The sequence below is a fragment of the Symphodus melops genome (assembly GCF_947650265.1).
Source record: "Symphodus melops genome assembly, chromosome: 17".
Taxonomy (NCBI): domain Eukaryota; kingdom Metazoa; phylum Chordata; class Actinopteri; order Labriformes; family Labridae; genus Symphodus; species Symphodus melops.
Window position 1 is genome coordinate 5,555,772 of NC_136707.1, and position 12,409 is coordinate 5,568,180.

General features: G+C 39.0%; 1 long non-coding RNA gene across 3 annotated transcripts in view; it reads right to left on the reverse strand.

Annotated features, from left to right (window-relative positions):
* Positions 1–12,409, reverse strand: part of LOC306837987 — a 164,790-nt gene that overhangs the window by 132,628 nt on the left and 19,753 nt on the right. For all 3 annotated transcript variants that reach the window (XR_013781017.1, XR_013781018.1, XR_013781019.1), the window contains exon 3: positions 2,087–2,171. This is a non-coding gene — a long non-coding RNA (uncharacterized lncRNA). The remainder of the gene's footprint in view (positions 1–2,086; positions 2,172–12,409) is intronic.

The following is a 12,409-nucleotide window of genomic DNA, read 5'->3' on the forward strand; positions in this document are numbered from 1 at the left end:
CACATACAGACCAGTGCAGTTGTAACTCTGTGGGACTGGCCACAACAGCTCCATTAATGTGGTCAGATCGCTCTGTGACCAACTCTGTCACCAACTGTCAACAAAGACGTTAGAGTGGGTCTGTGTGTGTCAGCTGATGCACATGCACAACAATCCTGCATGCATGACAAATTCCAACCTCATCGTTAGATATTTGTTAGTTGGTGAAAGAATGAAAAGAAAGTATTCTGCCCAGGAATTGACAGTTATTGCTGGCTTAATAATTTACAGCAAGTGGTAACAAATCTTATAGGACGAAAAGAGGAATAACATTCCCAGAAAAGATGGGATTCAATGAAACTTGGTGTAGACCTGAAATGCAAGATTGGAAATTTTTTTCGAAAAATGCGAAATACCAAACAAGCACAATATATATGTAAACAAAGCTGCCACCAAAAAATTGCATCCCAGGTATGGCATAATCAAGAGTGATAGAGTTGAATACTTTATGTTAAAGCAGACTTTACCAACATTATTCATGACACAACCACACACGTACCTCTTGCTACCTAGCAGAAGGATGATTATCAAGCTCAGTCTCACAGTCTTCTTCATTTTCGTGTTTCTTACAATGTAAGCAATTTATTTGAACTGCCAGGGTGTGAATAGTTGCCACCAATAGTTACTAAGTTACCGCACTTCTTACTGATTACAGATTAAACTGTGAGCTAAAGACACAATTCTGTAATTTATAAGATTTTCACATTTTATTGAACGCTTTAGTCAGAAATAGAAATACAAACAATATCTCGTATATTACATCGACTGATGAACTTCAAATGGGTCATTTCAATGCAAATTAAAATATGCATAGGCGTGTTTATATAAGGCTATATTTTAATCCATGCAAACGTGTAAAAATGGGAAGAACTTTAGAAATAAGAAGAGCTCAGGAATAACTATTTGCGGAAAAACCCCTGCATACTTTTGCCGGTTAGACAGTAGGGAAATATTCTTTTGGTGTGCCATTAAAGGAGATTGGTATAGATGAAAAAGAAGATTAAGACTGTGTACAGAAATGAGGAAAATGAGGAATGAATCAAGATGATGGAAACTGTAAAAGTGGGGGGTGGATGTGAATTATTTGGCTGTGCAGGGTAGAGAAGGTAAGGAGGAGCAGGACAGTAAGTGAGATGAATAGAGGAAGAATAAAGAGAGAAAAAGATCAGGTAAGAGCTGCAGAGCAAGAGGAAGTTCCACAGACATCATGGTGTTATTAGACGGATGTCCTCCATCAATCTGCTCCGTCCACTGCTTCATAAACTCAATTAAACTGCAGGGCCTCCTGAGGAAGAACACCCCATCACCATCTATCTATCTAAATCTCACACTCAATTCCTCCCCCTCTGATCTGGCGGGAAATCTACCGGTTTGCTTCTCTAATTCTCCACCTTTTCCCTTTGCAACAGTGCATCCTGCCTCTGCTGCCTGTGGCAATATTGGAGAGGAAATTAAAAGTACTGCCTTTAGATCTTCTTCTCAACAACTTTTGTTTACCTCATCCATCTAGATTCGAAAGAAAAAAAAAATCTTTCTCAAATATTTCCTTTTATTGAAGGCTCTCTGGCAAATCGTCGATGTCCTTTAAAGGCAAATTTTACAGTTTGTATGAAGAGAGCTCTTTTCTTTATGACCGCTGTGACAAGTCAAATACCAATTCCTCTCAGGGCCAGAACAACAGGGACATAAAAGGAAGAAAAATAGAGACAAGCACTCTCGACTACTTCATAAAACGACGACAAGTCCCGATCGATACTTCTACTTTAAAGGGGGGAAATGATCGTAGACGGAGAGGTGGACAGCAGACAGCACATAAAACCTGATGGATAGACAGAGCAAAGACCTACTGCACCAAATTAATTAAACTTAAGGTAATTCATGGTGATTGGACACATCCATAATTACTGTGTGTGTGTGTGTGTGTGTGTGTGTGTGTGTGTGTGTGTGTGTGTGTGTGTGTGTGCATGCATGTGTGTAATGATGGAGGTCTTATCAAGTATACGGGGGGTTGTAATTAAATGTAGTGTGTGCTTGTGTGTGAACTAACTTTTGATGAGTAGAGAACCTGGGCCCCCGTCAGCAAAGCAGTCAGTCATCAGGCAGCAGGGCACTCACTCCGTCGCCGATAAGATCTGAAGAAAGACACACAACTCATTAGTTCATGTCAGGTAGAAACATTTTTATGCATAAATCAACTTTTATGCCCTTATCGGAGCTTTGCTGATTGTGCTCAGCATACACACAGTGATGTTAGCATGGTGGCTTTAGGGATAGGGATGTCTGACATACTTGTTGTCCTTAGTGTCCACCCATTTTGGTCCTATCTGAATAATCGGATGGGAGTATTGGATTGGTTCCATATGTATTAATTGGGGAAGGCTGCGACCTTTTTTTTTCTTCAACAAAACAAGAAATTAAACCTTTTCTTGCTAGCTCAGAGTTCCAGCCGATGAGTGATTCCAATTTCAAGTTTATACGCGTCTGTGTTAGTGACCACTAAATACGCTCTAACTTTGCTGCCATGATATACTAGGATGCATTTCCATACAACAAACAATACAATACAAAATCGTAGAATACAATATGATACTAGACAATGTGTTATCGCATGTGTGATTTTGAAACAGCTTCATATTGGTACAATATACAACATGGTAAAACTAGGACAATTATTGTTCACAAACTGAATCTTCCATGTCCAGGGAAGGGGGAGACATCTCTCGTCCATGTTTTGAATTTGGACTGCAGTGCCCATTTTAGACGTTGCGTGTCTAAAGTTACATGAGTTACATATTGCTTCTTTAATTCCCCCAATTAGCAAAGATTAAAGCTAATTTGACTTTAGTAGATGCTAATGACTCTGCATGACCATGACATTTGCTTTGTTGTTCAAAAAGAGTCATCTTTATTCATTTCCGTCCTTCATAAGAAATCCTCACAAGATCTGTAACATTTGCATGTCATGTTCGTGTGTTAGTATGCTAAAGGTAACACTTAGCTCTCCAACGCATCTCATTCAAACCTGAAAAAAAAAATGGAAATAAAAGTATGAACTCTGATTTATTCAGATCTAGTTTGATGCTATAAAAAGTGACATCTGCTAGATTGACTTTTATGGTTCAGAATGCTTACACATGAGTGAGTATTGAAAGAGAATTAAGATGATTTCAGACCCTTTATAGAGTCTGAGCCCTGACCTGACCAATTTCGGAAAACATGTTAATTTGAAAAACATTGCACATCGGAAGCACAATATGGTTGAACAGAATACCACGGGAATCTTTCTGTTTTAAATTAGAAGAAAACGGTTAAAAGATCAATGACTGAAGGCACGTCTGCCAATGATGAAGCAACTGAAATACGTCCTCCCCACGTTTTCCATTTAAAGTTGTCTCTTTTATTTAATGGTACGTCTGATTAGATTTACATTTAGATTTACAAAGTACCACCGTCCTGATTCCTTATGCAGATCCTTCTTTTTAATCAGCCACACTTGGCTCGACTCTTGGCACCTGTGAGCAGCTGAATGAATTTTATTACTCTTAGCGTTGCCGTTAGTCAGCTCCCTTTCCCTCTGCACCACAAAGCACAATTTCGATCCCATTCACTTGAGTTTAAATCAATTCAGTCCAACTGTCTTTTGTGATTGCTGAATGAGGAATAGCAATGCCAATGCACTCGAGCACATAATCAGCATTGTTTTAAAGACTAAATATCCCATTGCCTCCCTGCGAGGGGGGATTGGAGATTTATGATCGTAATCATGCTGAATATTCTGACTCTTGAGCACTCCAGTTTTCAAAATTGAAAATAACATGGTATCATTCAGTTCATTTAGGATTATCATAAGCACTGTTGTCTAAAAGCACAGATCTAGTGAAATAGGCAGTTACCCAGGGAACCGTATCGACTGTATTTACGTTCATTATGTTTTGGGTTTTTTTTTACCTCATTAATATTCCTCATTGGTTTCCCACTTGATATAAGTAGTTTTATAGGAATTAAACCTTGTGCAGGAAGATTTGTGGGTTTGGGTAATAACGACACCATTTCCACAGCAAATGCAATTAAGTTCATTTTTACAAAGTAAACAAGTACTTATATAGAAAAGATAGTATACAGTTTGTAATAGAAAGACTAAATCTACAGTTTTGTCACTAAATATGCAGGTAAGGAGTGATGTACTGTTTGTATTCTCATGAATCCATTCATCTTTTTTCTAATTTTCTGGATATATCATTTAAAATTGTCAACCATCTTAGGATAATTCTTCTTGTAGGTCTGTTAAGCTTTAATATATGTGTAAGACATGTCATAGCAGTGGAGCTATCATCGGATAGGAGCCAAGTGTATGTTGTAAGCTGAAAAGGAAACGTGATTCTCTGTGGTTTAGGAAATGTATATGTCTGACATTTACAAGTCAAAGCAATGTCTTCTTTCTCTATCCTTTTGGAAGTGGAGCCAAACAGAGATTAGTTTGACTGTGTGAAAAAAAACCATAATCCAGTCTGTTTCATGATTTCCTTATTAGAAATAAACAACATAAACAACCACCACCTAACATCTATTGCACATCAAACAGCTGCTGATGTCCCTTCTGTCCACTCTCCAAACTTACTGTGTGTCGCTTCAAACTGTGTTCTTCTCCATTTGATATAAAAAAAAAACAACCTCAAAGCCACCCAAAAAACGTCTGGGATTTGCTCTCTCTGGCTTCTCCCTTGATAACATATTTAGACTTTATTGTTGCTGCATGTCCTTTCTCTATCATAGTTTCCAATATATTCCAGTAAAAGTGCAACTGGAGAGCTTGTGTGTTTGTTTTGTGGTGGTAAAGTGTAACAAAGGCAATAAGGATGGTGACAGGTTGGCGAGCCCTTCACTCTTGACATCTGAGACAGGCCATGTTGATAGCCATCTCTTGCTTTCTACACAGCCATTGGATAAAAGCCAGGTTTCACTGCTGTGCAGTCCAGTTCGCACAAAGCGGGACCCCTGGTCACTCATACCCGCCCCACAGCAGGCGTTCAGAGAGGTAGTCAATCAAAAGAAAGTGGGACTCTTTGCAGGGGCAGAGCTAGCAGCTGCAACGACTCATAGTAAACAGAGACTGAAATACAGTAAGGGTTTGTAAAGAGCAGTAGGGTAAAAAAAAGAAAAAAAAAACACTTTTAAATCATGCAAAGCTAATTCAGTTAAATAACAGAGTAAAAACAGACAGCTGGATACAAGCATAATGAGACCCCTTTAAACTCCAGTCAGTGTAAGTCATTGCATGTCTGTCTTTTTCGTCTTATTCACCACCCTGTTCAAGTCTATCACTGTGTGTGGGGGTGTGAATATCTGCTGTTTGGGGCTCATGTTGGGAAGATCGGGCTGCTGTGTTGAGTTGAGTTTGGCTCCAATTAAAACAACAGCACTTGACAGCAGCAGCACATAAAGTCAGAGACATTGAAGCTCGGTGCCCTGCATACTCCCTGCTATCCAATTCTTTCTGTGTTCATCCCTGTTATTTCTGTGATAAAACATCAATCTTTTATGATTTATGTTGGGGGAAATATAACACCACAGAAATAGTGAAAAGCTTGAGCCAATAAGAAACAGCCACTGTACATGCGGCACACAAACTAACCTGTTTTTTCTTGTTTTGTTTTAATGTGTAGGGCTGTCAGCATTTACTAATTAATCACAGTTAATGTAGGTCAGAAATTAATGCACTGGGGTTTTGGTTTTTTTGCACGATTAATCACATGCTTTTTTTGGTCCACAAGTTGCACCGTGGATAAGCCTCAACAGATACTCTCTGTAGTCCCAGTGATGAAAAACAACGAAACTGCAGCATCTTTGAATGTATCATGTCAATTTAAAAAACTGTCAGACAGCTGAGCTGCTGATGCAAAAGTAATATCCACCTTATGAAATCAAACATCTTCTTTATTGTTCCTTTGAGCCGCTTCAGTCTCTTCTTTGATCGGTTTCTTTTTCCATGGTTAAGATAACTGTGTCTTCACCTTCCATCTTCTAAAAAGTCCTTACTTTCTTTCAAAATAAAAGCAGCCTTAAAATGACAGAAAAAAGAAATAAAAGAAAAACAATTTTCATGAATGAATTACACTAAATTGGGTAAATTGAATATCTGTTAGCATGAAGCTCAACGATGTTAACATGTGTAGCTGACAGGGGGAAAAAACAAAGATGTTTTAAAAAGTGCACACAGCCTTTATGTATGTTTGTATGACTAAAAGTTAGTCCGCATTAGAATATGTGTTTTGCCTATCCAATTTGTTGAGCAAGCACAGCTTAGCCATTAAGCCGCGCCTCATGTACGTAGACTATAGTCCTCCAAGTGGGCAGCCCAGCTTTAAATAAATGGTGAATGGACTTGTATAGCACTTTTCTAGTCAAGTCCCCCCATCCTATTCTTTTGGTAGAGGCTGAAGCAGGTTCTGAGGGGTGTGTCTGCGCGAGCATGTGTGCTTTTGTGTGTGCTTGATGTTGAAGATAGTGAAAGATCTGGAGCCCGTTTGGTAGGACTTTGAAATAAATTAATAATTTTACGTAGTATTAAGTATGAATATGTATTTTTAATTTAAAATGGGTCTACCAGTGGAACGGCTGGGGATAAAAATCTTCCGGCAGCAACAAAAGTTAAAGCAGACAACCCAAGGTTCAGCAAAGGGTCAACTGTCTGACTTGCAGCGTGCAGAAAACCTGTGTTGACTGCATAACAAAATGCCTTTGTTGTGCGCGTGTCGTTGATTTTTAAACTTTGAGAGAATGAAAACATATTCTTCTTTAGTGAAGAAGGTTTTTCTTTCTTGCACACAATATGAGATCATCACTCACTCATGTCTCTTTGAGAAGATGTTCTTTGGATAAACTGGTCTGTGGTTTACTGTGGCAGGAGGATTGTGACTAGTGCAGGATGAAAACCTTTTTGGTGGATCAGCTAGGACTTTGAATTCGTAAAAGTTTTGCATCTAACCATACTTTTGGAGGAGAATATGTCCTCTCCTCTCCTAACATGAAATGAATTCAGAAAAGTTGTTTCATGTTAAAACTTGTCTGTTCTCTACTTTCTATGCATTGTGTAACTCCAAGATTCTTGCTTTTCTATTCCTTTCTACTTCTCCCATCTCCTGTTATGTGAGGACACTCCTCAATCACATCTGACATGAATGTTAAAAAGGTTTTTACTTCATAGACGTGTTTAGTGGAGGTAGAGGCGTTACAGAGGCCAGACCGGATCAGCGGAGCCAGCAGGGGAGAACAGCGCGGTGTGCACGTCTAATTGGAGCTCCAGCTGTTAAAGATTGTACTTCCGAAACGTCATAACGCAATTTAAAATCATAGACAGGAACACCAACATTATAACTTTAAAATAATAAAACATTTTAATCAGAACTTTGTTTTCTTTCTTGACATAAAGCGAGTCAATATGAAAGTAAATGACAGTATGACAGCAGAGAATAGGTTTCAGCACGGATGTGGAATTGCAGTCTGCAAAAAGGCATCTGGAGGAGCGCGGGGTTCAGTGGTTAGTTTGCGTGCCGCATGTACAGTGGCTGTTTACCCGGGGTTCGAATCTGAACTGTGGCTACCTTCCCACGTGTCATTCCCTAAACTCTCTCTTCTCCCAATTTCCCCCCAAACAAGTTATTTTTCTCAAGTTGGTAGGGAGATGTAAAACGATTTCTGTTATCCTTAAAGGCCATGAAATGTTTGATGTGATCACCATCAGCATCACACTTCTCAACACTGATATGCATGAGTTTTTCCCACCTAACTTTTATTTACAGCACAGACCTGGAGGTTTGTTTTTGTTATTGTTCAACATTCTTGACAGTTTGCTATGAGAGAAATATTTATTGTTGCGTAGACAGCCGCTCAGACTCCCACTCAGAGCGCAGAGGGAAGAGGAGCTGCTAATAACGGCTCACACACAGCCAGAAATGAGAGACAGATGGTGTGAAATGTTTTGATTTCAACTTTCTTATATTTACGTCGGTAAGGACTTTTAGTCTAATACATATGATACGCAGTCATATCATCTTAAGCAACTCCAGCAGGACCACGAGATAAGGAAACATTTCTGACCAAAAAGCTGACAGATCTAAATGCCCAAACAGTGTCTCAAGCTTCTTCCCGTCAACTCTGACAGCTCCAGTGTCATTGTTAAAGAGACTTTTCTCATGACATCTGTTGTGGCTCTTTCCTAAATGGACAGGCTACAAAGACAGTCTAAGAGAGCAGCTGGTAGACCAACACATTTCTGGCAGAACCGAGATACGGGCAAAACGGGGAGTGTGGACAGATTCTGGGGCATTGAAAAGAAAGATGGGACATCCAGCCAGCTGGCAGTCCTCTTGAAAATGATTCCCTGTGTCCCATAAATGTCTCCCTAGAGAAAACCTTTTGTAAAAAAAAAAAAAGAATAAAATAAAAAATAAAGATCAGAAATAGTATCCAAAATGGTTTTTGCGTTTTTCTTTTGTCCTGCTTGACCAACTAAAAACACACTGGGTGCAAATATGCTCAAATGGAAGAGCTGCCTAATCTGCTACCTGTAATTACAACAGAGTGTTAGGTGGGCAGGCATTCACAAACAGTATTTGTTTGGTTCAAAAAAAAGGAAAAAATCATTTGGTGTTGTGATGGCAAAGGTAACAGCTTGAAACACAGCAGGTGACCTTTGTTAACATGATTGAAGGTGTCTTATGGGTCTAATTCATAACTAGGTCAGAAGATTTTCATGATTTTTTTGTGACTTAAATATCTTACATGAGACAAAATGCTGCACACATACTGCCAACGCATAAAAAGTCAAAGCAGCCTGGATCAAGGATTACTAACTTAAAGGTTACATATTATCCTCCTTTTCCACAAGTTTAAATAAGTCTCAGAGCTCCTTAAAGCATGTCTGTGAAGTTTCTTATTATAAATCCACTCCAGTCCTGGATTTCATCATGCCTATAAACAATATCTATTTCAGCTTTGCTCAGAACAGGCTGTGTCTCTAAATGTAAATGTGCTGAGTTTGACCCAAATAAAAAATCTTCTCATTGAAATAAAAACTGAAAACTATCTTTAGGTTGATGTCACATTATTGTTAAAGGTAGATAAAACAGGTTACTTACAGCTTACACCTCTGAATAAAGAGTCATTTTCGTACAGAGGAAAAACACATCGATATCTATTGTGTTTTTCCTCTGTACTAAAAGGACTCTTTATTCACTTTGTGTTGCACATTGTCCCTATACAGGAGATTATGATGTCCCTCAGGGTGCCTCTACACTTCAACAAATAAAACATCTTCATAGCTGAAACTGCAGTGTGCACTTAACTGATGCATTGGAGTAGAGAGTGCAGAGTCACACTTTTTCCCAGAGGGCTAAAATGTGTAGTGGCAGCTCTAAAACTGATGATTTGTATGCTTTTGATGAGCTGGCTTGTGTGACACTTTTTCTATTTGTATGAAAAATAAAGGTGTAAATAAAGTGTAATAAGGACACACTGGATGCCTATGTAACACTGACACACTTGCTGTGTTGGTGGCCTGTCTTTTTCATTAAATCCCAAAGAAATGTTTTCATAAACATTTAAGATTGAAATCAACACCATAACAATTGCAAACAACAGAGTTGGTGCCACCAAGTGGAACCAGTGAGAAATGCAAAATAATAGGAATTAAATCTCCAAGGCTTGTTCTAGTTCATGCATTTATTACCTCCGGGTTGGATTACTATAATTCTCTTCAATCAGGGTGCTATGGTAAATCTCTAAAGACCCTTCAGCTAGTCCAAAACCCTGCAGCTCGTGTACTGACTAGAACTAGGAAAAGGGACCACATTACTCCTGGACTGGCTTCTCTGCACTGGCTCCTTAAAAAAAAAAAATCTAGTCTAAAATTTAAAATCATTCTTCTCTATTACAAAGCTTTAAATGGTCAGACCCCATCCTATCTCAAAGAGATAATTGTGCCAAACTATTTGTCAAGAACATTGCGATCCCAGAAAGCAGGCCTGCTCGTGGTACCTACAGTTTCAAACTGTACAATGGAAGGTAAAGCTTTCAGTAATAAAGCCCCGTTCCTCTCAAATCATCTACCAGTCAAGAAGCAGGAGGTTGACACACTATGTACTTTCAAGAATAGACTTAAAACTTTTCTTTTTGATAAATCTTATGGTTGGGGCTGACGCAGTTATAGACCAGCTCATAGTTATGCTGCTATCGGCGGGGGAACTGGCACCTTGAACTCTTAGCTCTCTCCCTCTTTCTCTCTCTGCTTTTATATCCTATTACTGCATCTCACTATCTTTAAATCCCAGTTACTATCCATTCCTTTTTCTGGGAGCTCCTGTTCGTGTGGGTGGCCTGTCCAAATAACAAATCCCCCCCGATTCTATCCTATCCTTCTTTCTGCATCTTCCCCTATCCCATTTTCAAATCCAGCACAGTTTAGATGGTTGTTCTGCCATGAGCTCAGGTCTGCTGAAGAATTCTGCCCGCTAAAGGGAAGTTTTCTTCTTGCCACACTATGACTGACTAAGCTGGGCCCTTGCAATATAGTGTGTTGATATAAAACGTGTAAGTCATAAATAAATCCTGATAAAACATGAATTGACACAATATAAATAAAGATTGTTCTTATTGAAGTAAACGTTATCATGGTGTGAATCAATTCAATTCCCTATGCCTGTCTGACTGAAGCTGTCTCCTTATGAAGTTTTGGCTTTTCTATTAAAAAATATGCTCATGGTCAGGTGGAAAAGGACATTTAGTGTCACCAATTTAAAACAGGTTCAACATTGCAGAAGCCTTTAACAACCATTTAACCCTTTACAGATCTTGTTGTTTGTTTTTATTATTTCCTGTTCTTTTCCTTCCTTCCTCACCTCCTTTTCTCCTCTCCTCCCCACATCTCTCTCTCTCTCTCTCTCTCTCTCTCTCAGGTCACATCACATCACATCAGGTCCCTGCAGACTCAGACACTACAGCAATGTGACTACACGTTCCTCTAATGAGGGACAAAATGGATCTGCAGTTCCGATTCGACTGTAACACCGGCTCTATACCTGATAGGACAGTTTATCGATTTAGGTTTGTTTGTGGGTACAAAGATACAGAAGTAATTTCCTGTTCATTGACTGCATGGTAACAAAGGATTTTGGAGGGTTCGACCTGCACGGGATTTTTTTAAAAATAAAATACTGATTAATTGCTTTCCCCCTTTTTTAGACGTATGCACGTATTGATGCAGTTTGTGGAACCCTGATCATGTATACAATTATTGACACGTTAAGATAATTACCTTACTTTCTTTCTTGCCTTTAAAGCTCCTGAGGGAAGTTTGCAGTTTGTTGTGAATTAGGCTACCTCGTTAGGAAATTTAAAAAAATAATAATAAGACCAATAGTGCTGGGATAAAAAATATCTTTAGAGTTATTTTTATTGCCTCAAAATGCTGCAGTGTAGGTGTCAGAAAAAGCCATTAAGAGCACTCTGCAGAAACAGTGTTTTTTTTTAATTTTCCACAACAAATATTTGCGATGAGTGGTACATTTGACTGTTAAAGAGAGCAAGGTGAGATTTGTTTTTGTTTGACAAAAAACACTTGTTACACACACATGGAACAAAACACAGCACTACAAGAGAGAAGGCAGTGGTGATGTGTCAAAAGTGTCTGTTGTTTGTTGATTTTCAATTCGGATGCGTATGTAATTTGGCGTTTTCTAAGGGCCTATTCCCATTAGGCCCAACTGTTTGGTAAACTTGCGTGTGAACAGAGTCCAGTAGGTGGCGATATGCACTTAGTTAGTTTGCATATAAGCCAAAAAGCCTAAATAAGCAATCACGGTGAATCACACTTCCTTGTTTGAGCGCAGTTGTGTTCACATCTCCCACAGACTCTACTCGACTACACCACCTCTACAAGCACGCTACATTTGTGTTCACACTGTTCAATTGACTTTGGGTCAAACGTACTTGGATCCGAATGTTCCTAGTGTGAAACCACCCGAGGTAATCATGGCCTCTTCAGAACTCAAATCTATTGGCATTGCAAAATTACACTGTTAATGGTGTTAAGGTTTAAAGAGTGACCGTGGTTACTGGTGACTTTTAGCCTGATGTGCCTCTGGTTGTATTAGTTGCAAGAGAAGTGGAAGTTAAAAAGTGTCCAATCAACTGCCAATTAATAATTAATGTTAATTTCAGTTCATTATAAAATGAGTTAACTTCTGCTTTAAATGTCCGAATACCCACCTCTATGTTACATGCCTATATACAAGCAGAAGATGCTGCTGCCATGCAGATCTCGTTGGCTGTATGGTCGATTTTCAGTTACACAGATGTCTTTTCAGTCACTGTA